Below are 12,748 nucleotides of genomic sequence, written 5' to 3'. Positions count from 1 at the left end.
TCCAATTCCTGTCCCGCAGTTCCTTAGTTTCTGTTCACCCGTTTGATTCATCACTTTTCCTTGGTATTTAATTGCTCCCCCGAGCATTTCAGTGCTTGGCATTTACCCGCCAAACTTGGCCTGCAAAATGGTGCAAGACAGGCCGTGGCAAAACACCCTGCAACTTGTGCTCTATGTATTGTTGCCTTGCAGCTTCCCCTTGTGGAACCCTGTACTCTAGCCTGGTCTTGGCTTTTCCCCCGAAAAACAACGATAAGTTGATGACTTTTTGGCTTTTAGCTAGCAAACTCGGAAACCTTTCAACTGCACAAACTCCCCCTCGACTTGCAGCATTCTTTAGTGGCTGTTTGTTGCATATTTTCTGTTTCTGCTACTGACTTTTTCTCAAGCAATTACTTTTTAATTTGTGCAAGCATTTTGCACCAACAGAAGCGGCAAAAGCTTCTTGTGTCTGGCTTTCAACTTTGAACCGAGTTCACACTGAGGCAAAAATGGGGGCCCAAAAACGAAATTGATCTTTAAGAAGGGGAAACAGGTGTAATGCTTAAAATTAATAGTTATTTGCCTTCGATTAATTAAACTTAAATAAGCTATTGACAGTGTGAAGCTGTCAGGTTTACAATACAAATAATAGCTTAATATATACAACACGAGCTGGGAGCTGGACAAATTGTGATTTGCTGTGGCCTTTTATAGGTTCCAGTTTTCTATACTTTAGCTTTTTGGCAAAACAAGCAGCACCCACGCCTCAAATCCCATATGGAAGTGGTATCTCAGACAGAAACAAAAAAAGTGGTGGAAGTGGTTGACCGCCGTCCTCTGCGTGGCATCGATATCGAGTCATGTTATTATGGCTATTTTTGGGGGGCTTTTTGGCCAGCTGTTGCTTGCCAAGAGTTGCGGTGGCCAAGAGAGAGAGACGTCCGCAAAGGCACTTCAAAGAGCCAGGTTCTGTCGTCATCGGTTGTGCTGCTGCTCCAATTAGTTTATGTTATAAAATTTAAATTGTTATTTATGATCTCAAATAAAGTTACCGCAAGGAAAGTCTTTGGTCTTTGGTCCAATCTGATGGCTTCCTTTGCGGCTCAATGCTCTTTTGTGGGTAATTTATGGTCTAGAAATAGTCTAGAAATTTCTATATTTATAATATTTTATATCCCAAACTCAGGAATATGTGAGATATCTCTGCATTTCTGATTTTCCACCTTGCACAAAAGCATATTTCAATTAATTTGCTTCACTTTTCCCAGGCTTTTCTTTGGGGGTTTTCAATGTGTGTGCTTTGTTTTCTTTGCATTTCATCTTGTTTGCTTTTATATTGTTTACCCTCTGGTCCTGGTAGATCCTGGCTCACTGAAAATATATTTCTTTGCTTTCCTTGTTTTTTTCCCAAATGGGTTTCCCCTTTTTTTCAGGGGGCTTTGAAACTCTAAAGTGCATTATGCATACTCGTGGGAAACTCTTAATATATACTCGTAAATTATAGGAATGATTCATGTGAATGAGTACTGCACTCAGGGGTACTTTGAGCTGATTATATTCGACCCTGAGTCTCAGTCACGAAAAGATTCGATTTCGATTTGGAAAAAAACAAATCTTTGAATCTGTTTGAGTTTAGGTTACAAGTTCAGATTATTCACTAATTATTCGCTATTATGTTCAGCAGAGCTTTGTGGCTCCTTTGGCTTTGGCTTTGAAATTCCTGGCTTGTCACTTCTTTTCATTAGCATTGAGCTGTGAAAATTTAATTTGTTTCGAGTCTCTATGCACTGCAAAAAGAAGTGTAGACTATCCTTAGTTATTTTTTATTTATCTTTAGAGTGATCCCGCTTCCTCTATGTATATGCTGTATGTCTTTTTTTTACGAGTGCTTTGAGTGTGTGTGTCTCGGCACTCATTCATTCATTTAGTTCGTCATTCATTTGCTCGTTCCATTCAGCGGATGGGGAAAACTGAACTGAAAAAAATCCTTGCTCTGTCTCTCTTTGGAATTGAAAATGGCAAAGTTCCGTTTGTGCTTCTGGTTGTCCTTCTCTCTCTCTCTCTCTCTCTCTCTCTCTCTCTCTCTCTCTCTCTCTCTGTCTATCGCGCTTTTCCTACAAATTGCAATTAGTGTTGACTTATGCTGCAATGTTGCAACACTTTTTCCCCGCTTTTCCTGCGGCTACACACACTCGCTCAATATCTCAGCTGCGCACTTGCCCAATTGAGTCAATGAAAATGCAATTTCTCAGTACGACCTGCTTTTCCTTTGCGGTCTGAGTGAACCTGTGGCCACCTGTGAAAAGCCGCCGTCCGGCGGTATTTTAATTGCCAAATGCTTTGTTCTATGCCGCAGCTGAGGCGATGCAAAACAACAGCAATTACAATGGGTCTATACAGAGAGAGAAATTTGGGGAAAACCAGGAAGTATTTGAGGAAAAATCAATGCCTATTGAGAGGCAAAGTCCTTAAAGCAACCTTAATTCTAAAGATACTCTTTAAATTGAGTTCTACTCTTTAAATTGAGTTCTATCATAATTTCTTTAACTTTCCTTACTTTTCCCTTGGGGAAACTCTTCAATTTCCCTCTAATTTCTCTCTCTGAACCTGAAATAATGTTTGGTTAGTTAGTTTTCGGTTTTATTTCCCTTCCAGAACTTCATTTAAAAGCCATTTTCATTGCGATCCAAATAAATTTAGAGGAAGAGGGTGACAAATCGAGTGGCGTTGTCACCGAGGCTCTTTTACAATCCGTGTGTGTGTGTGTGTGTGTGTGTCCCTCCTTCCCCCCTCTCTGACACACCTCCCCCTTCCTCCGTTGCCGCCCTGCTTGCCACCTCGTTAGCTGTCTTGAAAATTCCCATAAATTAAAGGCAAAGGAAAAACTATTAAAGCATTTTGTCGTGGCCAGGTTTTGCCATGTGTGTGTGTGTGTGTATAGACGAAAGAGAGAGTGTGTGTGTGTGTGTGTGTGTGCTAATGAAGAAAATTAGAGGGGTCATGGAGCAGAGCAGAGAGAGCGAGGGAGGGAGGGGTTAGGGTATTCAGAAGCCCATTACGAGAGACCAAAAACACACACTGGAAAATGAACACAGAGTTGGAAAAATTGCGGGTTTTGCCTTTGAGATACTTTTAGTTTATAAAATAATGAATAATAAATGTATCTTTATAAATTATATTTTATATATTCTATTTTATATATATTAAAATATCTTTATTTTACCTTACTTTCAAAGTAAATAAGCACTCAACTGTAATTGCTTTTTGCTTGATGTCAGCTAGGCATTATAAATACTTTTACTTGAGTTTAATGTGTAATAAATGTAACTTTATAATATATATTTTATATATATTTAAGAAGACCTATTTTCTACTCTTATTTCCAACTAAATGAACATTAAACTGTATTTGCTTTTTGCTAGCTAAAGTTTCCCTTTGAAGAACTTAAGTGGAGAACACAAAAGCAGGGGCAAAAACTTAAAAAAATAATATTTATGCTAACTTTTGGGCAGGCTAAAAGTTGTATTTTTCCCTCTCCCTTCCCCTTTCCCTTCCCCCTTTCCACCGTCCCTCCCCTCAGCTATCTGTAGTAGTCCACCTTTACAGGTCCCATCGGGGAGTCCCCCAAGCACACGCACACACACACACGCACACGCACAAATTAATTTCCAGGCAGCATTTTGATGGCCCTTTTTCCTCCAGAAATGGAAATGGAAATGGTTTTGGCTTGGGGTTGGGGTTAGAGTTGGGGGAACGACTGTTAATAAGTTGCAGCGATTTGTTGCCTGTCTGTCTGCCTGTTCCTCCTACCGCCACACCGAGCAAGTGTTAATTACTTCCAATTCGAATTTGTTTTTGGGTTAGTTTATAATTTCTACCTCATGTTTGTTTCTGTGAGGGGGTGAAGGGGGGTTCTTTGGTATTTTAACGCAAAAAAAAATACACTTAAGGGGGGAAGCGAGTGAGGCGCCCGTTTTATGGCAAGTTCTTGTGTTTCAAATAACATTACTGTAGCTATATCTATATCTTTATATGTATCTGTATCTGTAGATGTATCTGTATCTGTATCTGTATCTGTATCTGCATCTGTATCTGTATCTTTCTTTGCTGCAATTTGAGGCCGCCTTTTTCTGCATTTCTCCCTCTCTCTCTTTTTGAATTGCCCCTGGACCGCAGGCAGGTCACTCGAGGGCAGGGGCGTAGGGCGCTTTCAGCAGCTAAAGGGGGTTCAGGGGGGAAGAAGGCTAGGTAAAAGGCAGTTAAAACTGCGGCACGTAGTCGTTAACGTTGAAAAGCGCGAAAGCGTAGCGTTGACTGCCAAATGAAAAGCCAGGCAAATAAAAGCCAGCCCAGAGAGGGTCACAAGTGGGGGGCGGGAGGGGAAAAGAGAGTCTGTGCTGCAATGGAAGCAGAGATTCGATTACACTGACCATGGGTGGTAAAGGGGGGTGGGTAAGGGGGATGCTGAGAGTGGGGCAACCGCAGAATCATGCGGCCTTCGTTTGGTTTGAATTGCTTGCTCGCTTCTGCAAAAAGCAAAAGCATTTTCTGATTCCATTTCTTCTTGGGTACTCCCCTCCCCCCTCTGTCTGTCCCTCTGTAGGTTTCCCCTTCCCCCCTTCTTTCCTACTGCTCTTTGGGGCCATTTTGCCCCCAGTTCCAGGGACGGCGGCTTCAGCAGGGGGCTGGTTAGTTGAGTGCGTCTCGTTGCACTTCATTGAGCCGTGCAAGTGTTAAAAGTGTAGCAAATTGCGTGGTTTTTTTTTCTTTATGTGAGCGAAGAGTAAGAGTATACTAAGGAGAGAAGAGGAGGAGAGATGGGAAAATTCCTGTACGAGAGTCCATGGAAAGACTCCCGAATAATAATGAGGAGCACAGTTCCATTACAATAGTTTTCCCTAAAGAAACATTCCCATTTTATTGGATTTCTCAGAATCACAAAATAAATACTGGAAAAGCTCTTAAAAATTATATATCTTTCTGATCTTCCTAAAATAGATACAAATATAACAAAGTGCCTAGATATGAGAGAAGTTTATTTTATTTTAAACAAGTTATGCTATAACAAAGATATATTTAACTTGAAAAAAACCCATAAAATTTGATTAGTTTACTTTTATGAGCTGGGCAGAGCAATCTAGTGATTTGTTCCCTTAACAATAATATTTAAAAATTGTATATTTAAACATTACTTTAATGGCAGACCTGTGTTTGGTTATATTTCATATCTAATATTTACCATTTGGCCGTCTGTGTAAACTTTGGTGTTTGTCTTTCGCTTGCAAGGGCTTTTCATCTCGCATCTCGCATCGATAAACCATAATTAAACTTGGTCTAAAGGAAATAAAATTTGGCTTTAAGTTTATTTGTATGATTTAAAGCCGACCCCATCTCTACCCTTTCTCTCTACCCACTCTATCCCGACGGGATATTAATATTGAATTATTTGTCATTGCCCAGCGGCTGCTCAAACAATGGAAAATTAATTGACGAGTTCATTAACTTTCAAATGAATATGCTAACAAGCGAAACAACAGCGATGCCAGTCGATAAATAAAAAAAATATATAAACAACCAGAAAATAAAACTCCGGGCCAATTTAATTTTAAACTGTCGCTAATAACTTTCAACCCAACAGTTGCCGTTGGCCGATAAACTAATGAAGGCTTAAATGATGTATTGTTGTGGCAGCATCCCCATTCCCTCCCTCCTCCCCTCGAGCGGCTAATGAGGTGGAAAAAGGGCGGGTTTGGGGCTTGCAATAAAATGCAGGCTAATTAAAAAAAAAGCAAGCTCATATGCACGCAAAAGTGCTCAACATTTTACATAAAATGTGTAAAGTCAGCAATTATAGATGATGGAACCAAATATATCCTGTACATAAAAAGGAAAGTACTTTGGGAAGCAGATGATTATGTTATTTTAAATTTATATTTATGCATATTTTTATATGACAATTTTTTTTCGATAAATCAAAGTTTTTAAAATATCATAGTTACCCATAAGTTTATTGGTTTGAAAGTGAAATCGATCATAACTAAGCCAAAGCGTCGTTTATCTCAATTAACAAAACTTAAGTGTACTGGCATATATTAGGATTTTAGCAAATTGTGCTTTAGTATATAAAAAATACCAAATTTTATGAAGTTTCGATAGGTAAGCAATCAATCAACCCAAGATAACATAGCACAGCTTAGTCTAAACCTAGGCCTGATCCCTCCTATACAGCTTTATATAGATGCATGATATTATTGTCATGGTAAAGACTTACCCCAGTGGAGGACACGTGGTTACCCATTTATTAGCATTGCTCAAATTCTTGGATAATCATCGTAATGAACTTCTTCCTGATCATCCATTGATTAGGTGATATATATTTGGGGTCGAAGAGTAATCACTATCACTACACCACTCCTAATAGATGTTATCACCAGTGCGGCCTCGGACGGAATGAGGCGCAAGGCCTGCAGCGCCTCTATTTATAGTCCCCGAGTGAAGAGAACAGAGAATGTGAGAGCGAGAGAGTAAGAGCTATCACTGGAGAAAGGCAGTGAGAGTTGGAGAGAAAGAGTTGCCTCTCCATATACACAGAGGCAGGCATACTGAATAAGGTAGAGGTAGAGCGAGTGAGAGAGCGACTGAGGGAGCGAGTGGGAGAGCGAGAGTTATTATTCTAAATATTTTATTGTTATTATTTATTATATTGTTTATTGAGATAGATTAAATGAGCCACAGTTTTTCATTTTACTCTTCATTTAACGATCCTTTTTTTGCCAGCTATATGATATAGTCGTCCGATTTTATGAATAAATAATTACCATAAATTTTATTGAAAATCACCAATGCATATAGTTTGCATCCGCCAGCCAATTTTTTCGATAAATCAAAGTTTTTGAAATATCATAAAAATGCATAAATTTCAATTCGGAAAGCTGTTCTGATCTAGTTTTTAACAGGTTAACAAATTTGCATCCTTAGTTTAAAAATTAAAAAAAAACTAACTTTTGTCAATTTTTTAAAATTTTAATGATGTAACACCTTGTTCCACAAGTTTGTAATTTTTAATTATTTTTTTTACGACCTAAAATAAAAAAACAAAATATCTATTGAAAGCAACTGTTTGCTGGTCTGAATATACCCCAAATGTCCAGGGTATTTTTGTAAAATTCGCAAAAACACTTTCAAAAAGCTTAACAAAGTGATTTACTTTCGGCTCTGAAACCTCACCCCCCTTCCCCCTCTGGTCAACCGGGTTCATTACGCATTATTTATGGCCGCAAAAGGCAGCTAAAACAAAAGGAGACTAAGCCACCCACATGCGAGTATGTTTAAACAATAAAATGCACTAATAAAATCTCACATATTTTTGACTTCATTAAAATGTTGCATGGCTCATTTGTTGTTGTTTGTTGTTTTTATTTCCACTCACATAAAGTTATTATTAGCCAGGGAGAGGAACAGTGAGAGTGAGAGCATTTCATTAAAATAAAAACTTTTTCAAATGCATTTTCCATCTGCATGCGGCTGATGCGGCGTATACGCAATTTAAATCGTTAATTGTCAACATTTTCCAAACATAAAACACAGACAGAAGCTGGGAGAGCGAGAGGCGGAAAATCGAAAAGCCACAATGCCAAAAACGTGACTAGGAATAAATTTGCGTAATTTAATTTTTTGGGTAAATACAATTTGAAAATGTGCAAAAAGAAAAAATAAACAAGAGAACCCGAAAGCCCAAGACAATACCTGAAATTTGTTCACATTTCCGTTCTCGCATTCAGATACTCAAATACTCACTCAAATACTCAAATACTCGAATACCCCTACTATATATACTATAGTGAAATTCATTGCAGTCTCGATGCCACAAAAAGCCGCACAATTAACTGCAGCAACAACATTGACGACTGCTGATTGGATTGGTTTTTTTTCTGGGGGGGAAATTGGGCGGGAAAATTCTGGGCCTGAAATTTATCCGCGATAATTAAATCGAATGCATTTTTAAGCTGAGCACAAATGAGTGCAATCAATTTTTGGTTGATTTCGCTGCCGTTAAGTGTGTGTGTTCGATTTTTCAAAATGCCGTTGCACATGGCGTATGAGTGATTTTTACGATTTAACCCATTAAGCAGAAGGCGAAAGATTCTTGCCGCTCTACCGGTTAAATATGTACTCATTAATCACTTGAATGCCAAGATTGCACTTTTTGATTGATATTCAGTTGAGTTCGAGGAAAAGCAAAAGGTAATTTAAATACCTGCCATAAAAAAGCGTCTTTACTTAGTTGCTAACAAGCTGATTTCATTTCATTTGCGGTTTTGGATATTGAGTTTAATGTTTCTAAAGGTTAGCTAGTCTATAATCATAAATTGTTTTATTGAGCTTCCCTTAAGCTTCAGTTCCCTGTTAGCTTATTGAGTTCTTCTAGCCAATATCTTGCCTTATTTAAATTCATATTGACCAGGCTCACTTACATTTCCACTTCCACAGATGGCATTTTCCCTACAGATTTTCCAGGGTGAGGCCTCGCTTTGATTACATCTCGTTTTCGCTTTCATTTTTGGGTTTGAGTTTTGGGGTTTTTGGTTTCGCTTTCGGTTTTGGGTTTCCTGCCCCACCAAAAGAACACCTCGCTATGCCGTAAACAAAGCAAATGGGAATTGCTGTGGTCGAGCCAAGGAAAGTCATCAACAGGAAGGGCCTCCCGCTTGGCCGGAAATGAATAAATTATTTTTTAAAATTAAATATTTGAAATGGCAAAGTTAGCATAAAGAAAAAGACCGAATTATGCGAGCGGACAAACCGAAAAGGAAAATATATATACATATATATGTATATATTTATATAAAAGAAGAAAAAGCTGGCCAGCGGATGTGGCGGCCGTTAAAACACTCGCAATGAACTGTCGGAAGCAGGAGGAGGATGAGGATGATGATGAGGAGGAGTTGGACTCGGTCTTGGACTCGGTCCGATATTAATTTTATGCAAAGTGCGGCAGCGGGGCACTCAAGTGATTGTCCCCTCCGCGGATGGTTTCTGCCCGGCTCAGCCAACTGTATGTAATGTGCGCCACAGTGTGGCAAGGCAAGTCAGCCCGTAGGTCAAGCAGAAGTCTTTCCCTCGGTTTCCTTGGCCAAGCCCCCGCGGGGGGTGAAGCTGCTGACAAGCTGTCTAGGCCTTGTTCCGAGAGACATGCGGCCCAAAGGGCAATCGTGGCCGAAACAGCAGCTGGAGAGCAGGACCCAGCTCCGACTCCAACTCCCAACTTGAGTGACAAGTACGTGCAAGTGATACTAGAGCGTACGATGTACTTGACTCTGCCCGGCCTCTGCCATCCCACCCACCATGTTGCACTTGCAACACAGTTGCTATGAGACTTCCAGCCTGCCTGCCTGCGTCATATTTATTACACTTTTAATGACAGCGACAACGGCTGAGCCGCAGACTCCGTTTCCAGGGGCGGCTGCCGGCTGCTACTAATCTGTGACATCTATTACTCAGATCCGCTCCTGGCCATACACTGCAAGAAAATAGCAAGCTACTGGTCTTTACTTTCAAGACGAGTGTCATTCTGTCAACTTTTTTTTTTCTAGCCATGCACAAGAGACATTGAAACTCTGTTTACCTTTGGCTGCGTTTTTGGGTGACTTTGGTTTGGGGGGGGGAGGTAGGGGTTCACCAGGGGCTCAGGTGAGCTTGTTAAAAGGGGGGACTTAAAGGCCAAGGCACGTGCGTCTCCCCCCCTTTATTTCCTGCTGAAGCTGGGAGTCTACAGTCGAGTACCAGGAATGGAACTCTACTTGCATATATCTAGAGATTTTTTCCCCACAGTCTACTCAGAGTCCCCCCCCCCAGAACTTCTCCTCCCCCAGTCTTTTTTTCTCTCTGTGTATCGGCATGCCATGGAGAGATACCCACAATCGGAGAATAAGAAGAATGGCAACTGCCGCAGGAGGGGCGCATTTTTATGCGCTTTAATGAAAATCCTCTTATGCTCGTTGCTGCCCGCTGACTGCAAAAGCAGCAAAAGCAAACCGAATAGAGATGCCAGGGAGAAGGAATATATATATATATAGATATATATTCGGTTTGGGGGAAGTCACGAGCTACTGCTGCGATTGTTATTGTAACGTGATTGTGAAAGCAAAGCGGCTTAAAATAAGGTAAGGCAAGACCAGGGCCGGAAGTGAAGCTGGAGGAAAAGTCCAAAGCCGTGACTGGAGAATGGGAACTTCAGTGATTGTGATTTCCTATTGAAGGTCAGCACGTAGTGGGGGTGACTCCCTCCTCCTCTTCTCTCTCTCTCTTACATTTATGGATTTTGTTTAAGACTTTCTTGAGGAGCTTGTTAAGGTTATGTTATATTATTTAACAGAATAATTCCCATCTGTTGTCACTGTTTTTCAGTACAAGTCACGGGAACTTCAGTGATTGTGATTTCCTATTGAAGGTCAGCGTGAATGGGGGTGATTCCCTCCTCCTCCTCTCTTTTCCATTTATGGATTTTGTTTAAGACTTTCTTGAGGAGCTTGTTAAGGTTATGTTATATTATTTAACATAATAAGTCACGGTATAAGTCACGGCTTATGGCCTGGCATCTCTGGCAAACAAATAGCCCGCAACGTCAGGCTGCTTTGTGCCAAGTTTTGTTTAAAGTTTACTTTGGTTTTTACCATGGGCCGGCGACAACGACAACGACGACGATGACGATGGCAACGTCAAGCGTCAAGGCATCCTCAGTACCAGTAACAGACCCAGACTCAGACCCAGTCTCAGTCCCAATCCCTGTCCCTGTCCCAGTCCCAGTCCCTGGCTCCATTTGCATCCACAACCGCATCCGAGGGGCAGCAGCAGCAGCAACAAACAAACTGAAGAGTTGTCGACGCTTCACGATGATGCTGATGCTGATGCTGATGGTGATGCTGCAACGTCGCGACGGTGACGTTGTCTATTTACCTTTTGAGTTGGTTAATCCCGATGCCGGTCCAAAACGTGGCTGCTGCTGCTGCTGGCTTCGCGTGTATATTTTACTAATTTAGATTAACCTGCAGCAGGGAAATTCTATCGCATTGCACACATGAGCACGTACATGGCAGGGTTCCAACCGAACCGAACCTGAACCTGGTCCCGTCCTGGCAATTTAAGATTATGAACCACACGCAGACATCGGTGGTTGGGAGAAAAAGGCTGCAGGAGGAGCAGGTCTAGGCCTTGGCATATGGCTCTATGCTGGAAGCTTTGGCGCTTGGCCAAGGCTCTTGGACGAGTCCCTGGCATTGCAGGTGCAACTTAATTTCTATACACTATAAATATGCCACAAGCGAGGGGTATTTTAGCTAAAGAACTATGCTTGATAATACATATTTCCTAATTATATACACAAATCTGCTGGGTTAGGGTATCCCCAAGTGCAGCTATTCTCTGTCACTAATCCCCGCAACTTAATTTTTTTCCAACCATTTCTGTTTTTTTCTTTTTCTACGGTCTGGGAGGTCTCTGGGAGTTGGCTTGCTCCCGATTGCCTTGCCAGCAAATTGTAATTGTGGGAATTAGCAGTCCGGACAGAGTCTCCCCTTCTGCCCCCCGTCCCTGCCACGCCTCCTTTGGCGGCACGCCCTCGTACCTGACGTCGCCGGGCGAGTGAGCAACTTCATTGCATATTGTAATTGAAAAGTTTAATCAAATTATAAGCTAACATTTCCCGTAATTGCAATTGAGTTGAGCATTTTGCCACAGCAACTCCCACCGCTACGTGCCTGGTTTATAGTATAGCTTTCGATATATCTCGATATATACAAATATATATATATATTATAGAGATGTATATCTCCAGCTGAAGAACGTGCCAAGTGCGGGTGGTCAATGAATATGCATGGTTTCGCCTTCGTTGCCGCCTTTGTTGCTGATGCAGATTGATGGGGCAGAAACACGATATTAAAACCATCGATGGGGCAGTTTTCCCCTTTAGATCTGTTGGATCTTTGCTATATAGTACAAGAATTAGCATTTCTTGTTGAATTTATTAGACTTAATAGCTAGTATTTGGTAGTTTTCAAATTAAGAAACAAAGTTCTTAAAAAAGGCTGAAGTAAGATACTCCTTATACAGTTTATATATTTATGTATATATATTATTTTAAATATTTTCAAATATCTATACCCAGAATCCTTGAGTTTATTGATCCTTTTCCGAAAGCCTAAGGCCTTTTGTTATGTATTTCCTGAATGCTAGACTCACAGAAAACACGTCTAGTGCGATTGCAGCAATGTCGTTTGATCTGTTCTGCCAACCCCCCTTGTCACCTTGTTTCAGCCCCGCCCCTGTGTCTGTAGTGAGTCCTGCCCAGACTCTACTTGAGGTCCTGCCGCTGCCGCTCTTCCTGTTCGTCAGTTCCTTGGTTGTGTTATGAAACATTAAGCACTTTGCAGGCCGTGGCTAAAGTTTTGGTTTGCTTTTGCTCTTTGGGGGGTGAAGGGGTAAAGGGAAGGGTTAGAGGTACAGAGTAAGGGGAAAGGGGCTCCAAGGATGGTTACAAAACATTAACAGACATTAATTTTGCTTTTGCATGTGTCGAGAGCAACGCTTGTGGGTTGCACTGAGGCTGCCTATCGCTGGCATACATCAGATCAGACCACAAACAGGACACACTAAAAGAAAATACTACAGATTATATGGAATATTAAATAAATATATACAATATTTACAAATTTTAGCTAATTAAATCAAAGGTTTTTCACCTTGAAACTCTTTAGCTTGAAACTCTTTC

At 40.9% G+C, this 12,748-nt stretch overlaps 1 protein-coding gene and 1 long non-coding RNA gene across 2 annotated transcripts in view; one reads left to right on the top strand and one right to left on the bottom strand.

Moving 5' to 3' along the window:
- Positions 1-12,748, bottom strand: part of LOC110181693 (uncharacterized) — a 178,825-nt gene that overhangs the window by 26,545 nt on the left and 139,532 nt on the right. The window lies entirely within an intron of this gene.
- NetB (Netrin-B) overlaps positions 1-12,748 on the top strand; it is a 61,677-nt gene that overhangs the window by 8,700 nt on the left and 40,229 nt on the right. The window lies entirely within an intron of this gene.

The sequence above is a fragment of the Drosophila serrata genome, unplaced genomic scaffold (genome assembly GCF_035046125.1).
Source record: "Drosophila serrata isolate PLE 108 unplaced genomic scaffold, ASM3504612v1 contig_276, whole genome shotgun sequence".
NCBI lineage: Eukaryota > Metazoa > Arthropoda > Insecta > Diptera > Drosophilidae > Drosophila > Drosophila serrata.
This window is presented reverse-complemented; position numbering and strand designations above follow the sequence as displayed.